At 36.1% G+C, this 24,858-nt stretch overlaps 1 long non-coding RNA gene across 1 annotated transcript; it reads left to right on the top strand.

The window, feature by feature from the left end:
- The first annotated feature begins 10,985 nt into the window (after positions 1-10,985).
- On the top strand, positions 10,986-23,859 carry LOC127468382 (uncharacterized). The gene is made up of 3 exons (XR_007903551.1): positions 10,986-11,117; positions 12,153-12,192; positions 23,840-23,859. It is a non-coding gene; the product is annotated as an uncharacterized LOC127468382 (long non-coding RNA).
- Positions 23,860-24,858: the final 999 nt, after the last annotated feature.

Below are 24,858 nucleotides of genomic sequence, written 5' to 3'. Positions count from 1 at the left end.
AAAGAAAATAATTTCATTACAGTTTGTGTACTGGAGAAGAGCAATAATATATAATATTATATAATATATAATAGGTGCTACTCTATGAGCTCTCTTCCATTCTGTCTAATTTAAACCTGATATTTAAAAAATCATTCAGTATATATTTCAGTCTGTCCTGTATGTCCACTGAAGGAGCATGACTGAAGATTCTCCACAATGTTCCACTCCCATGTAAGGGAAATAAGTTCAATTTTGCCATTTATTTTAAAGCTTGAATTGCATACTTATATTACTGCATACTTGTGTGAAATCCAAGAAGTCTGTTCAAGTTACAAGTCAGCTCAGAGAGAAGCAGAAGCACAGAAGAAAAATATAGTATATGTTCAGTGCCTGCTGAGTATGGAATCATCAGGTCACTTGAAAATATATAAAATTAATCTCAGACAGAATATTGGAATTTTACTCAAATTATAACCATTTTGAATAAATAATTTCCAAACCAATTTAAATGGTGGTCTTCATACAGCTCCCACCTTCTCTGTCATTCTTGATGAAGTCGTAGTATATTGGATAGCTGCTACTAAGCCTGTTCTTCTTTTCACAGCAACAGCTGCATGCATAGTAGCCATGAGATATCACCAGGAGTAAAGGGAGTTTGGTAAAATTAGGGAAAAGAAGAGATTCTACAGTAAGAAGTCCATAAAGCACCAGCACATCCTGGTTTACCATGTCCCTATTCAAGGTAAGCAAGAAAAATGTTGAATGACTCTCATGAATGAAAGCATCAAGATTTGTGACTCATTTCAGAGAAAGTAAATAGCAACAGACCATTTAAGAGATCTCAGAAAGAAACCACATTACATTGTAGATCTACAATTATGTCAAGAAAGACAGAGAGAATTTTTAAAATAAAGAAAGACCAAGAGACTGAGAGCAGGCATCGCTAGAAAGGTCATGGGGGTGAGTTATGTATTAAGCACTAGAAAGGTCATGGGGGTGAGTTATGTATTAAGCTTTCTCAAAAGCCAGCCAAGAATTACTATACAGCCCAATGTGGAAAGTTTTTTTTAATATCTTTCTCTATAATGATAGAGAAAATTAAATTCTAGTAATTTTATAGTTAACACATTCCCAAACTGTTAGTTTTATTCACAGAGATGGTTCCTCTCAATATATTTTACTAAGCTCCACTCTAGCAGATTGGTAATTGTGGCTTCAGTCCAACAAAGCACACATAGAGGTGAACCTGTGAGTAGTTGAATAGATTTTAGTGAAGTACAGATATGTTTAGGGTATTCATACACTGAACTGCTTTGCTGGACTGTGGTTTAGATGAACACCATCTCTATATCACTCCATCAGCCTGTCCAGCAATGCAATGAAGCCAGCAGAAAGTTAATGTGATTGTTAAGTCATTGGAAATAGGGCATGCACAAGTCTAGAAAATCATCTTGTGGAAGCACTTGTCTGAAATTAGTTCTTGCTTTTTCAAATTAGCTCATTTTTCTGAATAAGAGAGCTGACTATTCTGTCCAAAAATGGTGAAATTAAATAAAATTAACATACTCAGTGATTAATCAAAAGAATAGGTGGCACCAGATTGCAGCATAAGAGCACATTTTAAAGGAAAAAGGCTGTTCAAAAAACAAATGCAAAAGATATATGTGTTTTGTTAACAACAGAAAAATAGTACTATTCATGTATTTTTTTAGTTCTGAATAATATCCTGCTAATTAAAATTAGCGTCAGCTAAATTTCCTGAATAGCATTTTAGCAACAATAAAGAAAACAATCCAAATTTCCTTTAAATACTTTGCTGCACATTAGAAATAATTATCAATTAATTTACTTAAATACCAGGCTTCTGCTACCACAGTCAATGAGGCTTGTACTACACAGCAAATTAGATTGCAAAACCCAAGTACGATCAGAAGGCAGGGGCCTATACTGAAAAATCATGAAATGGTGCTGAGCTCAACAGGCAAAATTATCCCCAAGGATTTGTGCAGCATTGGACCAGTACCCTGGATGGGCAGCCAGAGGCAGGTGCTGACAGAACACTGCAGGACACAGAGCATTGCAGTTGTCTAACCAAGCTTGAGTCTCTTCCCAGTGAACAAGATCAAGAAGTGAACATTGACAGAGCTGCCTGGGTGATTCAGCAGATTAGGTCCCATTTCAACATGCCTTAGGTATTCAAGTCTTAAAGAAACCCCAGGATACTTGGGCTAGAAAACACAGATTTTCTGAAAGAAAGCAAAATATACGTAAAAACTCAGATAGTTTTTTTTACTTTAAAAAAACACCTCTGTGTGCACCTGTGGTCTTAAGCAACTTTAAGATACAGGTTATTTCATTTAAATTTTTCTCTTTCTTCTTCTACCTTTGAGAACATGGTTCAGAGATTGCTGAAATCAGTTAAAGCCTTTCTTTGTATCAGTGATTTTGAACATCATTTGTGAAAAACCATCATGCAGTTGGCAAACAGACATCTGAGCACAAGCACTACACTTTATTTGCACTCTGTACTTGAGTCATGAGACTATTTGAGATCTCATATGAGACCATCTAACCTATCTTGCTAGCTGTGCACAGGAGCATTATCAATAGGTCCATGTGATTTTAAGAGTAAGAAGGTAAAAGTTTACTGAGTTACTGTTTTCCCACAGGTGATTAGACAGAGACCATAGACTTTTCTCTACCTATTACAGTAGGATTACTGTAACCATGATCCAAGGATATAAAAGAAACAGGGAGGAAAGTTGCTTTCATTGAACAGTTTGAGGTGGAAAAGTACCTGGTAAATACCTATTCAAATCTGAAAAGGCACAACAAACCTTCAGCTAAGTAAAGATTAGAAACAATTGGTCCAAGTTCAGTATGAGAAAGCAAAGCAGTTATATAATTTTATCATCCCTTCTCCTTCTTTCAAAGTACTAGGGTTTATGTTAAACCTCAATATTAAGCCTTTTGAATCAGGGTGTAGAAAAAATAAGTCAGCCAAGAACTGTGGGGAGCTAGTTAAAATGAAAGTGGAGGATATAAAAATGTCCTATAACCTCAATATCTCTACTTAATCCATGGAAAAATTCCCTCTGTATCCTGTTTCCTATGTTTTTTCTGAAGTTATTTTCTACGTGTAGAAAACACATGAGGAGGACATGAGGTCCATGAGAACCAAGACTTCTAATTTCAGTATTTGTGAGGCAGAAGCACAGGGAAAAGTAGCATAGAGAAAACAGAGGAAAACTGGAGAGATCAGGCTTTGGGGGAAAAAAAATCAATGTTGTAATTTTTAATGTCTATTCATAGTTTCCTGCATATTGTTTCTCTCAGCTGTGGCTGTACAAGTTTGGACAGGTAGAGACCATAGATTTTCAGTTTTTTATTAGGTAACTTGGCTTCTTTATTCTGTCAAGGTTCTTTTCATGATGAAAATGAAAGAGGGAGGGGAGTTTAAAAAAAAATCTTGGAAGATGTTTCTTCGAGTGCCATAGTTTTGGTTGGTTTGGTATATTTTTCCCTAATGGGCACAAGATGAAGTTTGCCACAAATATTTTCAATCCTACTAAAGAAATCTATTCTGTTTTAGGTAGTGTTTATTACAGGAAAAAAAAAGAAAAAAAAAGGCATCAGGGCTTGACCTTAAGTTCCAGGAGGCTTTGTGAAAATAAATAGCAAAGGTATTTTAATATTGAATTGAAATGATAGGATAGTGTGAGTGTGTGTGTGTGTGTGTACACCAGATATTTCAGGCTAATGTGAAGATACCTACATTTTTTCCTATCCTATTTCAAATAGCAATTACTGCAATTTTTCTTTTGGTTTTTTTCTTTGGGATATTTTCAGTTTTTAGCTATATGTTCTAGCCTAAAACATGAATGCAAAGAGTTGATATTTTCCTATGCCACAAAGATCTTAGTTTTGTTTAACTTTAAACTTAAGTAGTTTAGTAGTTTTAACAGTGATTTTTTTGTTGTGGAGTAAGGAGCTGAAGAAAACAACTGCCATATAATGTGGAGAGGAGGTAGAAGATTGTTATTCTTCTGAACTAGAATATCAGAAGTTCAAAGAGTGAAATAATGTCTCATAGTCTAATATGTTCTTTATTCATAACATAATCTGTCTGCACACTTCACATTTTCCCCTTTGCCTTGCAGGAGAAAAAATTGTCATTATATTTATGATTTGTTACACGTAAAATATATTTTATTTTCATTTATGTAATTTATATTACATTTGTAAACAGATACATCCTGTCTAAGCAATGCACAGCAACCTGAGGGACCCGGGGGTACAGTGACTCATTTAACAAGCAATTACCTCGGAAAGATTAGGGAATTAAACTGTACCTGACAAAGCTACTGCTGAGTAAAAGATTCTGTTCTGGTTTTCTTTGAATGTATTTGTTTTAATTCCAAAAAAATCATCAAAGCTGATAAAAAACATTATATCTGATAAAAAACATTACATGACAGCAATGAGAGCAGGCTTAGAGCATGCCAAGTGCTTATTAAAGAAACATTATTTTTTTTTTAAGATAATTTAGACAATTCAACAGAAGGAAATTCCAGGTTTTCTGTCTGTTTTAAACTATGAACAATTTTTTGGTCCCGAGTCCTAACATTCTTATCTTTCACAAATGAATCAAGACCAAAAAGATGGACTTATGTTTCGTGACCTTGTTATAGTCCAGTTTCAACAAACTATTCATCTCAAAGCTGGTACTCACATTCATCCTTCTCTCTTTTACACATTCATCCTTGACCCAGCGGAAAAGGTCGAGGTGCCAGTCAGGGACTGCCTGGGGTCAGTTTTCCATGGGTGTTATTTCTGGGCTCTATCAGAAAGAATAACCAGTGCAATACAGAGACCTGAGTCAAGTATCTTTAATTCAGTACTCTTCAGTACTCATGCCCATTTGCTGAACACTTGCAAAAAAAAATTTGTTTCTACTCTATTTTCACTGAGGCTATTACCAATAAAACTACTTATATAATTTTTCAGTAGCATCTTTGTAGCTTGACAGGAAGTGACAGCACAGTGGGAATAGTTATCTATACTTCCAGACAACAGCTCTGCTGAATCACTATATTCTACATGCTCCTGCATTACCCCTTACTTAAATGCATTGTTAAATTGAATTTAAAGGTTTCAGTTTGTGAAATCTGTCTTACTGTGGTTTGTTGGGGGCATTTTGTTTGTTTCTTTGTTTGCTTTGCTTTGGGTTTTTGTTTCATTTTTTTTTGTTTCATTTTTTAGCTTGTTATTTTTTCTTTGTTTTTTTGTGGAAATGACGGAACTTCCATCCTGCCTCTTTTGAATTTCACTCGTTCCAATGACATATTGTTTCACAACAGGGTATCAAGAAAGATCAGATAGACCAGGATCAGATAGATCCTTATCCTGAAATGGAATTTGCATACAACAAAATGTCAGGTGTTGATGAAAATGTTGTTGATTCTTTCCACCTTTATTTTGCACAATTTTAGAAGTGAACACAATAATCTTCAGTCCTCTTTTCTGCCTTTTAGCAGTGCATGAGCCTGCATAGCAGCTCAGCCTGCACACATGGCAGAGACATTTACAAGCAAAGATTAGAATCCTTATTTGGAATAAACCATTGCAGTTTTATCACAGATAGATATCAGCTTAGGATATGACTACTTCTAACTCATAGAAACTGTTTCTGCAAGATGCATAAGCTGCAATTATCCCTATACCATGATTCCTAATTCACCTTATTTTCTTTGGAGAAGTGAAAGACAAATTAGCTGACATACTTAGAACAGAAATGGGTTTGTGAGTAGCATGATACCAGACCAAGAAGTGCCAGAGTGAGTTGGCAAATAGATACCATGACTTAATTCTTTAATTATCTCTTCTGAAGAGCAACACTGCTGAAGTTTGAATATCACAAAGCCCTTAGTGAAACTTGTCTGAAGTTGATTCATTTGGTTTCTCGTTGAGCTTGTTCCTCAAGGCTAATCTGCATCTCTAATTGTGTTTTATGTGCTTGGAATACAGTTTACCATCTTTTATTTCTACCATTGCATTAAATGATTCAGTAGTTATTTTACAGCTTAGAATAAATGCTCTGTTTATAAATATTACAATAAGCCTATACAGTAATTCGACTGTCATTCAAGCAAGAAGCTGAAAACTCAGTCTTCAAGCTCAGAGGTTTAGAGATGAAAGCTAACAATATCCATACCATTCTGGGCAAGATTGAGACCCTTATTTTCAAATACACAGAGCAGCAGGAGAGGTGGAATTCCCACAGAGCTGCATGCCTTCTGCATCAAGCCAGAGCTGCAGTCTTTGTCATCCTGTTTTTGAAGAACTAAGATGTCTGTTGATTTGAGTCTTATGTAGAAGAACTTTTAAAAGTGCCAGAGAGACTTTTGCCCTGCAAAAATAGCTGAACTATCACTTAGTGTATAACATACACCACTACCTCCAAAACTGTTCAAACTGAGAATCTTCCTGTGTCTGGGAGTGCAGGAGAGATACACATTACTGAGATGTTTTTCACTAAGCTCTGAGCAAAAATTTGGCATAAATTTGTTCCAGAGAACAAAAATCCACTTCTTAAATGCCCGATCCTGGTAAGCCTGTTTCTATTCATGTAGAACCATGACACTTATCCATCTGAGTTGTGAGGAAGACATTTCTAGACTTATCTACCCTGTACAGATGTCAGTGAGATGCCAGAGGAAACTACCCCTCTCCAGTTAAAGAACAGACTTTGGCATATATTGGTAGGGTACAGGGCAAATTCCATTTTCTTTGATCATAAGTTTACATATCATCTTAATCAAAGCAACACACTTTGCAAAAAGAGGGTAAGGAAAATCACCTGTCTGTGTTGGTGTGTTAATACTTCTTGTTAATACTTGATGTCTTCTGAAAAGATACTGGCTCTTCAGAATGTTTGAGTTTTTCAGTCCTGCCTCTGACAGGGAGTGCTTTTAAAATAAAAAGAAAATTACAATCCTATACATGTGAAGCATCTGTGTGTACTCAAATGACTTTAAAAGCAATAAAATGGATGCTACTATTCTGTAGTAAAGCAGCCAGCTCTGAGCATCCCACATCAGTGAAGGGAAATTAAGTTGCAAAGAGATTCTTTTTGGTTTAATGCCATTCCTATGAAGACTGTATTTTACATGATATAAGTGTACATTTATAAGAATCTGGTACGTAAACATGAGAAAAATTTACTCTCAGAAGTCACAGAAAGATGTGGGTAAAGTGGGAAGGAAATAATGTGTTCATTTGTATGAGTAGAAAACAACTTCCAGTGGAAACCAGGAGGAACATCACAGTTCCAGAAAGTAATCTCCACTGTGCTTTTCTGCCTTCTGAGAGGGATCTGTCCAGGAGTGAGATGGTCCAACACTAGGACTTTTTTCTTCTGACTTTTGTCTAACTGTCCTATTACTGAAGGTGAATTAGCACAAACGTGGTTAATCTCGGATGAAATGCAAATTTCTTGTAACCAGGTGGTCCAAAACAAAAGGATTAAAATCTGTGAGTATTCCAGCCCTTCAAGAAGTGATAAAGCATCATGTAAATACACTTGAGCACAATCTATTACTTTTAATCCACGTACAATACGTTATTTTACTCTAATGTACACATACACCCCCTCTTTACATTCCTTCAGCTTTCTTAGAGTGATGCCATGTTAATCTGCTGAAGGTCAAGCTGAGAAAATTGAGGAAACAAAGCCAGTGCTCTTGGGAATCATGTCACGTCACGTTGGGCTCACAGACAAATGGGCATTAGCTGTAGATACAGGTACTTGCCAGTTCATCAAACTCCTTCATGTGCCTGGTATCTTATCTTGGATTATGAATTATTGCATTCAATTTAATATTTTATAACTTATTAGTGTGCAGTTGTTTTCATATATTTGTACATTAAATACAGAAGGAGTGGGTGTAACCTGAAGTACAATTCTCTCCCTGTAATTGGCCACAATAGAGATAATTGTCCTTCGTTATTTTGGGTAGTAATTTTATCAAGAAGTAAAATTTGAATTTGTGTCTTTTAAAGAACTATTTGTGTTTTATCCCTCAGTGTCTCATTGTAACTTTTCTTTATAGCTTGGGAGTTGCATGACTCAGAGAAGCACTAGAACACAGATATGTTGACAGATTTGCTTTCTGTCATTTCATTTAAATTTAATCCATTCTCTAAACCTCTAGATAATACATTGCTAAGACATACCTTTCCATTTTTAAATGCCTCCTGCTTTTTCTTCAGTTGTGAAATAGTTACTTGTTCCACCACACTCCAAAAAAATATATAAACTAATATAAATATATAAATTATACAAAAACACAGAAAACCACCACCAAACCCAGCCCAAAATCAAAACACAAAAACAAGAACTATATGCAAAACTAACAAAAAAAAAAAAAAAGAAAAAAAAGGAAAAAATTTTTGGAAATTTTGTTAGGGCATTAAGAACAAAACAAATTGCTTTTCCTGAGAACACAATCAGACAAAAAGGATTGGGTTATTCTGAATGTATGGACAAATAAATAGTTCTTTCTGTACCTTATGCTACCAAGAATTTAATTTAATCAACTAAATATTAGTTGTCCACATGAATTTCCAGTTTGGATGAGGAATCAGCCTTATGGTTCATCCTTCTGAAGCTGTATAACTTCTTTTTTTGTCTGCGCATTAGAATACCTTAGCTGAAATGTTGGACTGTGTTTCTTGAAAACAATGAGATAACTAATAGCCAAGATAATGAAGAGGGGACAGATTTACACATCTTTTCTTCCCTGTCTGCTTCTGCTCTTCAGGGGAGCACTTGACACAGCACCATTCAGACCACACAGAAAGCACCATAAATCCCTCACACTTCTTGAAGTGACTGCAAGGAGACCTGTGTCACTTTGTTTATCCCTAATTCCTTCTGTTTACTGGTTTCATCTGGGCATTTAAAACTGTTTTATACTGTTGCAGGCCTTTTTGATTGATAAAAACCTGAAATAGGGGTAAAAGCATCACAACAGTGATGAAAAGTATAAAATTGTGGAAAAAAAGTGATTAAGGGATAATCGGAATTATTTTTTGCCCCAGCAAATAAGGAATGGACCTTGTTTGAGGAAGAAGGGAATGAAGGATTTTATTTTTTATTACTTTTGCTCTTCATTAAGTTTTGCATCTCTTTTTTTTTTTTTTTACTATTTCCAGACACGAAATGTATGGTTGCAAAGGTGTGATAGAGTCTTTGGACTGATTTCTGATTTCTTGACCAGGAGCACAAGCTCTCTCATGGGACTGTTAAAGCAAGTAGAGAGATTTAAAAGCAAAGTGAAAAATATATGAACAGATGCAAGAGTTAAAGATTTGGGCTTGTCTAAAAGAAGGGACAGTCATAACAACTCACATACATACGTAGCAGTTTGCCTTAGTGGAGAAAATAATATATGCTGTTCCCTGAACTGGGAATGGGATAAAAATAATAGTGAACGCTTCAATATACAAGATGCAGGCCAGCCTAGGAAGATATTTCATCTGAAAGGCTAATAGGTATTTAACTCCACCAAAAAGGTGGTTATGAGACCATTGCTTTAAGAATAGCTTAGGCAAATGTGTCAGAAATACTGCCAATGTCAGACATTCACAGAGTTGGCCTGACCTTAGCCTAGAGATGAATCCTCCAAGTCTTTCCTAGACTCATTGCCTAAGATTTAAAATGGATCTTATTGGTAAAATGTAATACAAGGACTTAGGATCTTGCTTGTGACCTAATTTCCTTCATAAGCACCACTACAATAAGGATCAGAGGTTTACTGGATTACCAAAATATTGGGTAAATTAATTTCAGCACTCTAATTTAATGAGGGCCTGATCCATAATGCTACAGACAAATTTGGAATTCACTTTCCTTAAAAAAAGAGAGGTGGAGGAAAAGAATGTGCATCCTTGACTGACTGCGAAGGCTAATTAAAAAAAATCAGTATTTTATAGATAGTTTATTGTGATTATTTTGCAGTTCTGTGTTCATTTGATACAGGAAAATCTTTAAGGTTTTTGCAGCAGTTGTGTTTGAATGTGTTGCAAGATCAGTTCTTGTCCAGCTGTCCAGTCCCAGCTCTGGTTCAGAGCCAAAACTGCTGCATAAACCTCAGCCTTCAAAATCATATTTAGCTGGCATGAATTGGACTTCAGAGAAGCTATAAATGAACACGTCAGTGCACACAGACAGTATTAGCAGACAGAAATAGCTGAACTTAGATGATGCAGAAGCTATTTAAGGAAAATTAAGTTACATTAGTAGCTTGTCTGAGAGCAGCAGATAGTTTATATTTGCCAGACATTTTGACTTGAGAGAAGCAAGGCTGGATGACTTTTAAGAACAAAAAGTAAGGCAGGACAAGGTTCAGTAATGGCACAGAATAGAAGAAAATGTCCCATCCAGTAGCAGAAACTTTAATTGTAACATTAATTATCTTTGATTACTGTTCTTTGTGGTGGAAATGTAATATATTTTGAGAAGAGTTAATGATTTTAAAAGAATGACACACACTATGCTGGGCACTGAACAACTTGTGCAAATACAAGTTTGAAACTGAATCTTGAAGACTTTACCCTCTAAGGAGACTACAAAGACTTGAACAGATACCTGATAGCACATATTGTCTGTTGGCCACTGTCCACATTCTTCCTTGGTGACTGTGTGACAAGCACGGTTACTCCTACTTGAACTTTGCCAGTGGACAAGACTGACATATAAAAATGCAAACAAAAGATAAATGACAAGAGTGTAACATTTCAAATGAAAAAAATCTAAGGTAAATATGAAGTTTTATTATATGACTTACTACTGGTGAAGCACATTAAAGTCTGGCTACTCCTGAGTGAATTCTGACTTCTTTTCAGTGGTGAAAAAAGCTGGGAGCCTGTTAAAGCAACCTGGGGTGCTCAGTATATTTGCTTCCATTTTTATTCTTTGCAGCAGTTTTTCATGGAACACACTGTAGACAGACATCTGAGGACTTTTATTTCTCACAGAATACACCAGAGCTGGATGGCTGAGAAGAGAAAGTGCTAAAGGTTGACTTCAATGGGAATGTTCCCTGCCAAAGGTGAAGATTTGACCCAGAAAGGTTCGAGTGTGTTTCTGAACAAACTGAATTATCTTTTGTGCTTCACAAACATGGGGCACCTAAAAAAAGTGCAAAAGTTTAGCTCCCAGCCCACATGTTTGAATGAAAATATTTCATGTTATTCCTTTAAAAAAACCCCTTCTATTTTACTTCCAAACTGCTGTGAAATGTTATACTCAAAATAAAAACTGTCTTCAGCCCTGAGTTTTGTAAATTCAGTGCATTAGCCCTGCAAGTTGCTTGCTGTTTAGATTTTTATTAATTCTAAACTCACCTCTTTCCATGAAACTCTCGATTCCTTTTTTACTTGCATTTATTTGCACAGTAAGAACATGTTACTTTTTAAGCAATTGCTTTAAAATTTGGACCTTATTCTTTTAATACAGAACATTTGTATTGAACAAAAATACCACAATCTAAATGATACAAACTGTGTTTGGTCATGAATAATGAAGACTTGTTTCTTCTTCCAAAGATAAACTGTCTACCTCCTGGCTCTATGATATTCTTATCTATGAAAATATTATTTTCATTATTCTGAAATATTTCTAATCTACCTAAATTATCAGTTTGTTTAGGATTATTTGATCATTATTGTTTATTTAGAGCAGCACTTAAAATTAGTTTCTAAAACCTCTCACATATTTGCAATATTTGGGCCTATTTCAAAATATCTTCTCTATTTTGTTCTGATGTAATCTCTTTACTGAATATAAATTAATCACTGTGATTTCTCTTCTCTTATATACATTTTTTTCTGAAAATTTTATATAGCAGATGAGCAAACAATAATTTTTGTCTATCTAATGCTGATATCTACAGTATAACATACAGAATGTTATAGTTTAGATTGTTTTAATGTATTGATTAAATTTAATATTGAATATTGAAAAGTTAAATAGTTAATAGCTATTTATCAAAATAGAGAAATACGCAATGTACATGTAATTTTGTCATGTTGCAGTATTAAATACTTTTCATTAGAGTTCAACACATTCCTGTTAATAATCAAGCACATCTTGTATATGATTGAAGGTGACCAGTTCCTAGAAGAAGAAACATGGAGAGATGCACTGTAAGAAATGAGCTAATAACATTAAAATGTGGGAAATCATTTTCGAAAAGTCTGAATCCAGACTTGTGCTTTATAAATCACGACTCAGAAGTAACTGGGGATTCAGCCAGATCTCATTAATTGCAGAGGAAGAGAAACTATAAAGTCTGAAATTTATGTAAAACCAGTTCACTGGTCTATTCTTTTATGGGAACTATTTGGAATCAATCTGTATCTGCAACTCTTCTATGGGAAATGAGTCGAAGAGCTACAGCAGGTGCTTTAAAGTAATAAGGGATTTCCTATGAAACCCAGTGGACTGATGACTCACCAGTTTAATTATGGCCTACTCTTCTGTTGTAAAAGCAGGACCATCATTTGTAAAAGGTTCTTGTTCAGTAAATGAGTTTGAACAGAAAATCTTTTACAGGGAAAAGAAGATACCCATATTTTATTTGAAGAGGTATAGGATTTATAGGGAACATCTTCAGACTGCTACAATGATTAGTGTTGTCTGAGTATCCCCAGAGTAACTGGATGGAGAAGCAGTAACTCTTTTTGTGCAGTCTGGCTTTTCTTTACTTTGAATTTGTGACTTATTTTTCAGTTCAGCCATATGATTTATTCTTAAATTATATATATATCCCAGGCAGACATTACCATAGTTTATACTGCTTCAGAATGGTTGGAGTGTTTTTGTGTGGGTTTTTTTTTCCATTAAAAAGGAGTGGCTTAGATTACAGTTACTATTTCTTAATTTCACAATACCATTCCTTTCTAGAAAATTGCATATACCTGGGAAATAGGGCAGGCTTTATAAATGGTGAACCACCTCTTGTGGTTCTTTTGAGACTTTTACTATTTCCTTGGAAAACAATAATCTTTCACCCCATAAAATGGGAGATAAGATCTACCATACCCAAAGCATCTCTGCTATAAGCAATAGACACCTCAGGTCTGATGATACAACTTGCCATCCTGACAAGCAATAAAAGTCCAGGGAACTATAATAGCTGAATAAGGAACACCCCACTCTTTACAATATTTATTGCAAAGTAGCTGTTTCCTTTGAAAACACCATTGATGTAAGTGAGGGAGGCTCTGGTATTTAGGGTGTGGTAGAAAAAACATTAGGTAAAATGGATTTTTTCGTGGACAGATAGGTCATTTAGCACAGCCCTGTGTTCATTTTTTTAGGTTGGGTGGTTGGTGTCATTTGACTGCTCTACTCAGAAATCATTAACGTGATTTTTCCTGTGTCTGTCATTGTCTAGCACAATGCATCTTCTTGATAAAAGGTAAACTTTTGGTATCTGGAGGGTAAAGGAAATAAAAAAGACTCATAGCCGATATAAATCAAGAGAAAAAGGGGAAAAGGAAGCCACTTAGAAGAGTAGGTGTCATTGATTGACTGTAATTTTAAAGGGTCTTTCTTATGATGGACAAATTCTTGGAGTGTTCATTAACTAATGGAATTATGGTAGCAGATGACTGCTGTCTCCATAGAACATCAGGTTAAAAAGTGCAGAGGAATAATGGGCTTTTCTCTATCATGGATCAGTGTCCTCACTGTCTGGAGCTCACTCAAAGACCCTGGAAAGGATCAAAGGGGTTTCACTGTTGAAATTCATGTTTGCGATTTCCTTTTCTTCAGTTACAGTATGCACACATGAACTAGGGGACTAGGTGGGAAAAAAAAAAAGAAGGAAATATCACTGTCAGAGAAAAATTCCCCTTCTGAAATTCCTGCTCAAAGCATCAAATGAAGTTGAACTCAGAGGGTTAAGCTATAGAAGAACAGCACCTGGGCTTTAATATATTCAATTACCCAGAAAACAAAATCAATTTTGTTTTTGTTAATAGCACTGAAATATGCATTACACTATTTTAATTAAAGCAGTCTATTACGCTTGCCATTCAGCTCATTCCTGCATATTCCCTTAGGGCAGTAGTCATGTACTGTGATAAAACATAATGAAAATAATTTATAAAGGAAACAATACAATAAATCAATCTGATGCTTAATGAACCTGCATTACAAGAATGGATACAATATTCTTTTTTAGAGTATGTAGTGCATTCTCCTCAAATGACTGGAAGAATGCCCTACAGTACTTAAAAAAATAGCACCTTGCTCCATCTCAGCATGCTTTTAAAGCACTGTCACTTGCAATTTAAGCAAATTTTGGCAAAACAAATAGAAATCTCTTTCATTTACACTAGGTTTCTGATTTTTCTGTTATTTTAACTTTAGTCATATTCATCTGCCTCGTAGGGACACCTGTAGAGACCACAGGGATTTAACTCATATGCATAATACAGCAGTCAGCTATTTATTGTCTGTATTCCAGAGACCTAAATTTTCTAGCTAAGATCAAAGCTACTCAGGTAAAATTCTCAGCTTTCCATCATAAAGATGAACAAAAATAACAGGAAAACTATTGCCTTTAATTATTTTTATATATATGCAAATGACCCTTAAGGACTTCTTTCGTGTTCAGCCAGTGATTGGATTTGTTGATTACCTTTATGTGACAACTGTCTGGGAATATCTGTCAGTACATGATGTTTCATTCAGTGACCAAATGTGTGTGCAATGGTCTAATTTAGTACAGTATTTGTCATTTCTGTGAAATGTGTCTTGTCTGCTTGTCTGCTGCAAGATCTGCTACACTTGGAACAATCCTTCCTTAAGAATTTGATCACTCACATATTTATAGGAGAATTCAATTGATTTAGCAAAGTAGATTGTTCAGAAAAACTAGGACAGCAATAGTGAAACGGATCATGCAACACAGTCCAAAGACTTTGAGGGAGGAGTCACTCAGGGTGACTTGACCATGAATCCTATGGCCACAGTCTACAGGTAGTCTGCTAATCATGTATTAAACAATGTTTTCCCAAGCTGGTGGATAAGGATTGAGTAGGAAGAAAAAAGAACTCTACCTATGACAGCTGAATAAACTGAAATTGGCTGTGAGAGTGTAACATGTTGTGGTACTTGTAGCTCATCAGTAAATTGGGAACAAAGGAGAAAGAGTGTGGAGGTCACGAGAGATAAAGATTCAACAAATTTTCTCAGGGTATGGTGTTTCCCCTTTATCATTGCAGGGATGGAGTGGCTGGAGTATCCTTTAAGTTAACTAAAATGGGATAATGTATTTATATAGATCTTTCATTTTTTTCAATTTAAAAACCAAAAAAAAACCCAAAGCAAACAAACAAAATAAAAAAAAAAAAAAAAAAAAAAAAAAAAAACAAAAAAAAACACCAAAAAAAGAGAAACAAACCAAAAGGGAGTACCACAATGCTTTTCAAGATAGTCAGATGCTTCTTGCAAAGACTGGAATTGGGACAAGAGGGGAACAAATATCGTCCAAATGGTATTTTCTGAAATGCTATAACTAAACCTTTAACGTACCTGAAGGTCTTGTGTAATAATTCATGAATACAATTTATTGCTCTGGTTATTAATAGTTTTTATGGCGAAAAAAAAGAACAGATAGCAGAGAATGGCTCCAGTAAGTATTATCAAATACTTAAATGCTGTTAGAGAGCAGTTCCAGAACTGCTAGCTTTTCATGTTTTCTGTCTTCTCTCACACCAAATCACAAACCAGCTCAGGAGCACAACAGGAATATCTAGGACAAGCTGCTGAAGCAGAGTTGCAAGAGCCACTCCGAAGATTTCACAGACACCCAGAGGAGCAGGGCTTGGCCGGCAGCCAGAAGAGCCCTGCAGGAATCCTTTCCTAAGGCATCATCTGGTCAGAGCTGCATCAGCTCACACAAAAGCTGTATGAAGCTGTAAATCCCCACTCACACTGGGGTACAAATTTAGCAGGAGACAACAATCCCTGCCCCTCGGTGGGGCAGCAGCCAATATCAGCTCCTCCATAACAGCTTGGCTTTTTGAGGAACAGCATCTCCCGGTGTTGCAAAATTTGCCATTGCCACCCCTGTAACTATTTCTACAGGCAGCTGTTACAGGCTCATCCCCTAATTTAGGAGAGAAGATTTAATACCTTTGGAAGCCTGCTGATACATGGTATTAGATGTGTCTGAAGAAGGCCCAGCTCCCCAGGTCACCTGCCTTAGGCAGGTTAGAAAGACAAGCTGACCGCTCCATGGTTCTATAAACCATTTCTTATCTCAAATGTTTATTTCTTTTGCTAAGAGAACCAAAAACCCTTTTGCTGAATTAGGGGAGCAGACATGAAATGGTAAGGTAAAGCTTCCACAGTCTGGTAGGTGACAGAAATCCATTGCATTTTCTCCTTCCTTATATTCATTGTTTCTACCATATGTGACTTTTTTCTAGGTGAATAATTACTCTGCTTCATAGAAAGCTCTCTGGGAAAGTGTGTTCATATATGAAAAATGATTCTAAATGGAGTGATTTCAAGTCTCTAACTCTTGCCATGAATTCTCCACTCCTCCAGCCCCATCTTTTTTGATTGCTAAAATGTTTTCAGTATGGAAATGAGTGACTTTTCCCAATTTAAATAGCACCATAATAGTACAAAAGAAAGCCAGGCATTTCACTCAGTCTTGAGATTAATTTACAGACAAATCTTATCATTCCAAACAAAGTGGAAGGTCTTTTACAGCAGTTGTTTTCCCTTTTAATGATTAACATACTTATTTTAGATAGAATGAAAATGGATAAGAATATAAAACCTGCAGGTTCACAGAGAAGGGAACTTTTATTGCCCCCAAAATTTTGTTTCTCCAGAGGTCCAATTGTAATTATTCTTTGGATGTTTTGCTTACCTTTTTCACTTTTCTTGACACTATTAGTCAAAAAACCACTGTAGTTGAGGGACTATTCATTCAGGTAAAACAATTGTATTCATATGCCTTATGGTATACTCATTGTATTCAAGAATGTAGATGATTAATTTTTTTTTCCTAAAAATCCTCGGCCATTAATTGCAAATACTCCATCTTATTCTAACATTGCAAAGATAGACAGAGGATACTCTGTTCAGAGGCCAGAGAAAAATGTATGGAATAAGCTATACTGTACATTTCATTTTAAGTTAATTGAAACATAAAGTGACAAAATTACAGAACATGTCAACCTCTGTCAAATCTATATTGGACATGGGTGAACTGAAATCCATGACAGAGTCAAACTTGGACTATTTTCAATAAGAACGAGGAAAGAGGCAGGTCTCTGATGAGTACACAGCAACCACTTTCAATCCCAATGTTGAAACTCACTGAGAAGTCTATAGTCTGCAGACAGTCTTTCCTAAAGTCTGTTCTTGACCTTGTCAAAACAATGTTTCTTGGGGTTTTTTTTTTGCACACAAGAAAAATTTTGAAAAGTGTGACAGTTATTCTACAAAGAATTTTCATTCTGAGAAGTATGGCAATTTAACAAGCAACAGGAAAAACTGGCCATTAATGGGAAGTTTAGGCAATCTTTATATGTAGACATCACCCTATGTGCATGCTGTAAGACACATGTGCTCATTTCTGTATAGATCCAGTTCTGTTCTCTGTTATAAATCAAAGTCAGTACCTGAATATAAAATATAACTCAGGAGAGATTTTTGGCCCATTGCCTCTTTGGGGTATCTCATTCTATTAAATAACCTACTTCTGAGAAACTTAGCTAGACCTTCACTGTTCAGTAACTTATGATTGCCTTTTTAATTAAAAGCTTGAACCTTACTTTATACTCATTAATCATATTAGATTGGAGTGTTGATATAACGGCCATAGTTCCCCCCTCAGACACATTAACAGAAGTGTTACTGAAGTGCAGGATAAGATGGTATTTTTTCTGGTGTGCTCTGCCTCTGCACGCCTCATCTAATTCCATACATGGCACTCCCTCCTTTCCTCAGGATTCACTTTGCTCCATATGATGATGCTGCATGAGCTGGGTTAGGCTAACAGGAGGAAAGCAGCAGGACATGGGCACAGCACTCATTGCTGTGTGATGAGAGTCTCTTTGCTTCCAGTCTGATGGCAGAGCATCTCTTCAACCTGGGATGCTCTCGAGCTCACCCGGTCCAGCAGCAGCACAAAGTCAGGGTGCAGCTCAAGCCTCACTTCACACCTGCACCTCCCCAATCCCAGTTACTTACACTGCAACCTTTCTCCTCAACTTGCTGAATGCCCCCAGCTGCTTAGATGGACATGGACTGTTTGTCTGTACCAAACGTGCCTCCTTCAGGGAGGGTCCTTCTGCCACAGAAATCCACAGCAAAGCTTCAGGTGATTTCAATGGTAGCAGGGCTGGGTCTAAGTCTGGCTTTTATAAGTACAAGCCTTGGCCTCTGCTGGTATAAATCAACCTAAGTCCCCACTGGAACTAGGCTAATTTACACCAGAGCAGGATCTAACTTTACGTATTCTTTTCTTTTTGCTCTGTCTTACTGGCAAGAGCCCAACAGCAAAGTTTTTTGTGCATTTGTTTCACTTTGTGTAAGGTCAGCTAAGGTTTTATGTAAAACAGATGGGCAAACTTAAAAATGATTTTTCACATTGCATTGAAAACCAGTAAAGAAGAAAAAGGGGGAAAATTACTCCTTCTATTCTTTTAAAGGTTGTGGCAATGACCTTCATTTTACCCAATGCCTGAATTTAAAAAAAAGAAAACAAACCCCTGTTTTTATTGCAGTGAAGTTGTTTTCTCTGCTATTCATAGAGGTCTTGAAGAGGATCAGCAAGAAAAAGAAAATTCCTAGTGATTCATTGGCAGTTTTAAAATGGGAATATAGTACCAAGTTATAAAATAAGAGCTATATTTAAACATCCCTTAACTTATTGTGCTACATTTTTCTTCTCATAAGTCTATAATTTTGTGGTAACTAATATTGTGGGACTGAAACACTATGCAGCCATATAGGTTACCAGCCTGGGAGGGAAAATGGCACTACAATTTTAAATACCCTGTCCTTTTCCTCTTAAAAAAAGTAAAAATTACAGAAGTGAGATTTCATCTTAATAGAACTTTTCATTTTAAGGCACATAAGACAGAAGTTTATAATAAGTTTATTCACTGGCTCTAATTAGGACTTACATATTTCAGTATTTCCATTTGCTTAAATGACTGTAGGCTGCAGTATAGTCCATGCTGCTGTGGCATCCCTTGTAAGACAAAGAGAAAAGCCCAGCAGAAATCAGTTTGTACACTCTTCAGAGCTATCCCTGTGTCCTTCCCCTTGAGCTTCAGCTCTGGATGATACATTCAAGAGAGAGACAGAGTGAGGGGAGAAGGTATAAAAAACTCAGATGAATAGGAGAACAGTGAATTCAAAGCACTGCAAACATGAGCTGGAAATAATGATTGATCAAACAGGGCATTGGCAATACAGAAAAAAAGGATGACAGGGAATGTAAGAACTGTCTTCAAGTACACAGAAAGATACTGGAAAATGGAAGCTCATAACTGTTATGCATGTTGTTAATTAATAAAACTAAAAGTAACAGGGCTTACATTTTAGGAGAATTCATGTTAGGAGAAGAAAATCCCAATTTAGAGAAAAGGCCTCACTGGAACATCCAATTTTAGTGGTAACCTTCTGATCCTGCCAATGCCTCTTTTTTGACAAACATCTGGTAGGATTGACGTTGGTAGGAATGACATGGGCCCAGCTTGTTCTGTCCTGAGTGTGGGGAATGGACTAAGCTGACCTCACAAGACCTTTTCAGTCTAATGATTTTATAAGTAAATTTAAATGCATACATATTTATGATATCTAAATCATGCGCCCAGTTGCAAAAACATATGTGTGTAGTCATGAGAATTTTATGACTTTGGAGGAGTTTTGAATGGACAAAGATGCTATCAGGAAGCCTATCCAGGTGTTGACTTAATACTACATGAAATGATCAAAATAAATGTAAAAAAAAAAAAACCCCAAAACAACAAAAACAAACAAACAAACAAACAAAAAAACAAACACAAAAAACCACACAGGTAAAAATCTCAGTAAATTCCTACCATATTATCAATTATTTAGTTGCACAATTTTTTAAATATTTCAAAGTACTTAATGTATTTTCAAATAAAATTGTTTTGCAACTGTTTTGGCCAGATAACCCTATTTCATCTAGTTTTCTGCTTGCTGAATACTATTTAACCAGTTCAGATATTCCTGTCACTTTTAGCCCAGGACTAGCTATGTGCAATCTTAGCCTGATGGATCCATTGACTGTGTATTTATTTACAATTTAGTGCTAAAGAAAGGGGGAGGAAAAAGCTCGAAGAGAAGTTGAGACAAATTGATGGCATTAGTAAGTGCTGAATTCATTGAACTCCACAGGAATAGAGGACTCAGAATGAAGGAAGCCAAGCTGACCACGTAACTTAAAACTGGCTCACTTACAATTACTCGGGAGGGAAAAAGGCAGAGGAAACTGTACATTGGAGCTTCAGGGGCTTTTTCAGAACAGAAATGTGACAGTCATTTAAACTAGAAAAAAATCATCAAGACAATTTTCATTTTAGCTTACATTCAAACATTTCAGAAGACAAATAGCCTTTAAACTTTCCAAAATGCTTGGGGTACTTCAGAATTAAAATACTTTGATGTACTTAGACAAATTGAATCCAGGATGCCTCTGCAGGGGTAGGAGAAGTAATAAAGCTGCTGACTGCTTGCAATGGTTGAATGTTTAGTCTACAAGCTTAAAAATGGTGCAGCAAACCAAAGGGAGAATGATTTTTATTGCAGATGGTCATGATGGTTTAAGTTAGGAGTGAAGTCTGCGTTTTGACATACTTATGAAACTGAATATTTGGCTACTTTCATATATTACTGAAATAAAGATAACAACCTTAACCACAAATAATATGAATTGATGTTTTGGCACTTTATAAAGGAATTGAGATGAGCTTCCTTTTTTTTTTTTTCTTTTGCCTCTGATATTAATTATTGCATCCTGGCTATCTTAATCTGATATCTTTGTCTATTTGAGGACACTGACTACAGATTCAATCAAAAATATTTGTTAAATGTTTGCTAAAGTAGTCCACAGGACTCAGGAGAAGGCTATTTTCATCCTACTTTCACTGTATTTGTTATGCATAGGTGAGAAAAAGACTGTGGGCAGACTTTATCTGCCTTGAAAAAGCAGATGCCCTTTCAAGGGCAGATAAAGTAAGAATAAATGAAGTTATTAGTGAATACTGATAATTATTTCCCCTATGAATTTAAAAAAAGTTTAAAAAATTTATGTTAACATAATTGCTAATTTTGATGTATTACCTGCCATCCTAAAATCTCATAACTTAGAAAGAGTTTGCTAATACTGTAAAAAGTTCAACTTACAAGGGTTTTAATTTTACAAGTACAAAGCAATTACATCATTTCCCTGAGCAAACAGAAATAACTGATTTCTTATATAGGAAGCTAAGAAAACAGACAAACATAGAAGGACACTATCTGTTAATTTTAGATCTATTTCTGCATATACACACTGTAAGACTCCAATTATACCCATGTCGAACTGATTGTCCCAGGTGTTGAAAAAAAATGTTCTTGTCCTTCCAAAAATCATTAATATTGCATTTAAAGAACCTTATTTTTTAAATAGTAAACATTGAGTTCTTTTTAATTGCCTTTGGCTTTCCAGCTTTTAGCATGCACTTGGGTCATGTTTTTACACTTGTCTGTTAAGCTAAAAGAGAAAGAAATTAATTTTTCTTAAATGACGCCCAGGAGTCTCACATAATCACATTACCCCAGGAAATGGGACTTGAGGAAATACCAAACATTGTGAAACATTTGATAGAAGCAAGAAAGTAAGTAACTACAAAATAGTAGTATATTATGTGTGTTTTAAAACAGAAGTCCCTACTGATTTTGGGACAACAGAAGGTTGCCAGAATAAAAACAAGCCTTTCTCAGTTGTGTGTTTATGTAATCAAACAGGTGCCATGACTAAAAAGTCTTCTATACTCCTGATAGAGAGATGTTACAACAACTAATAACTAGTCTGTGATCCAGATAGATAATTGTGGGGTTTTTATGAGGAACAAGAAAAAAAAAGACATGAAGATGGTCACAGTAGGGAATCATCTGTATCTTGCTGGTCTTCAGTGACAAAACAGACAGACATTATTCAACTTCTGGACTTCCAAAAGAAAGGGAAACAGCAGCAAAACTAAGCAAGCAAAGACAGGGGGCTGGGGGAGAATGTAAGGGGAAAAAAAGGTACAAATCCAACTATGGTGCTGTCAGCATGTAAACTTCCAGGTTGAGTGTATCTCCCAGAAAAAAATAATCCTGTCTAGTTTATTACATCAATTCAGGATTTCCTTCTTAATTACTTACACCTGCCTAAATAAAGACATGCTGCTGTTGGTAATATCACATACAAGTAAATAAGAGAGCTGATGTTGCTGCTTCGTGTTGAGGTGATTTTCTGATGATGTGGAAGATATTCTTTAAGCAAGCCCTTTCTCCAGTGATTTGGTGAACTGACCTACCCCCTGTAGGCTGAGATTATTGACCTCAGGGTTTTTCATTCCCAGGCATTCTCCAATGATCCTGTGCTTGTGCACCAATTCGTTTCAAGAGCTCTAGAACACTGAAATTTTGGCCTATAAACCAGCTGGAATAGATCTAATGACCAATATGGATAAAGGGACAATAGTGCCAGGGATACTCTCAGGAAATGTTTACAGAGTCCTTTGGTCACTAGGAACAGGTTGTCCTGAAAGTGGAAAAACTGGAATTCCAGAAACCAGTTAAATTTGTAATCTCAAACCCACCTCATCTGACTAAATTGTTAGTCAGATTGTCCAGTTATAAGTTATTTCTGACATTCCATTCTCAAAATTGAAATTGATGCCTCCGTTTTCAAATTAGTATTTAAAGGCATGTAAGAACAGTTTCTCTACACCTAAGGCTTGATTGCAAATTGCCTTGTCATTTAAACTGATTGTGGTTCCCCAGATTTGATCCTTTTTTAAACACCACAGTTGGCCTAAATCTAATTGCTTTGACACAAAATCAAAATTAGACTGAGCCAAATAACTGCATTATAACTGTTCTGAATTTACACAAAAGAATGATCTTTTACACTGTGCTATGGCCTGCCTAGTGTTAGCTCACCAGCCACTCAAAATATACATGGTTATGTTGAACAGAAATACAACAGCCAAGGACTAACCCTTATGATTAGCCACTGCTGAATGTAAAAATTTAATCCCACCTGAGCAATGTTTGTAGCTCACCCAGGGCCAGCAATCTGACCGTGGAGCTGAGTGCTGCAGTTTGTAGAGGGCTATTAGGAAAGGCAAGAGGCCTTTACAAACTTTTCAGCTGAGTCATTTGCTCGATGACAGCTGCTCTGGCAATTACCTGTTCTCCAGACCTTATGGTCCGCCACAGTTGCTTCAGAGATCTTTGGGAAGGGAGACGATTACACCTAATGTGTTTGGACAAGTCTAGCATGTGTGCAAATTAATAAGAATGGTATAGTCTAGTCTGTATTTTCCTTTACAAATGTTGTCCTGAGTTTATGCAACCTGCACATCTGCTTACCTGCTCTAACTAATGATAATGGATCTAGCAGGATGTGGAGAACACAATATTCCCCCAAGTGATATTTTTTGGGGGGGAGATCTCCATCCTATACTGAAAGGAACGTTAACCAACTTCTTAAAACAGAGGATAGATTTCTTATGAAATTCTCTTCAGACTCACCAGGAAGAAACATCCACTTATCCATGAATGTAACGAGAAAGCATCTGGGAGCTGGGAAGAGCACAGCAGGTCGTCCTTTGCAATACTGACATTCCAACTGTGTGAAAAAATTGTCTGATTTATTATAAAATGAAACCGTGCTTTTGCCTCTGGTATTAAAAACAAAATAAACACAATGAATCTCAATGAAGCTCAAGGCAACAGGTGCCTGGTACTCTTCATATGGCAGTTAGATCTGTAAACAAGGGCACACCTTGGCTTCATTTCAACTTGTAACATCGTGTTTCTCTTTCTAAACAGTCTTTAAGTAGTTTTTAGCTAAATGAAACAAAAGAAGAATAGGTACTGTAATACATTGATGCATTAAAAAATAATTCAAATGTTTCTGCAGCCTCTTTCAATGGTATTTAGGAATAAATGAATGTCTGTATTAAGAAAAGGTCCCATATTACATTGTTTATGTGTCTCATAATATTTCTATAATTTCATAACCTTTCTAATATTCACACTGAGGCAAAATGCATCTGTAGTTGTGGCTGGATTTATAGTCCAGACTGACTCAAAGCACAGTCTCCTCTCTAAAAAGCAAATTCCTCCTTTTTACCTGAGCACAAATGGCAGCATAGTAGAACAAGATGCAGGTGTTGTAAGATAGTGAATGTACATAAAGCAGAATCTCCACAGAAAAGTAGCATTGCCAGGGAGGTTTGTGATGTTGCTTATCAGCTGTGTTCAGCAGCATTGCACTGCTTGAAGTGTGGTCCTGGAAGCTGTCAGGACTCCTTCCTGAAGGGTTCAACTCCACTAAATTTTGATAATGTGAACAGAAATAAAGTGTTTCTGCCTTTGCACATTTTTGGCAAGGGCAGCCTGTGAAGCCTGGTGCACAGGCAGCCATATGACGTCCTCAGAAAAGTAGGAGAATCTATATTTGCATAACTCTCTGTTCAATCTTTACATATATGTTAAATTTTTATATAACTTGTGCAGGTATTCTGAAAAATGCCTGTTCT

Source organism: Manacus candei, unplaced genomic scaffold (assembly GCF_025592945.1).
Source record: "Manacus candei isolate 608988 ecotype Guabito, Panama unplaced genomic scaffold, ASM2559294v1 h1tg000015l, whole genome shotgun sequence".
Taxonomy (NCBI): domain Eukaryota; kingdom Metazoa; phylum Chordata; class Aves; order Passeriformes; family Pipridae; genus Manacus; species Manacus candei.
This window is presented reverse-complemented; position numbering and strand designations above follow the sequence as displayed.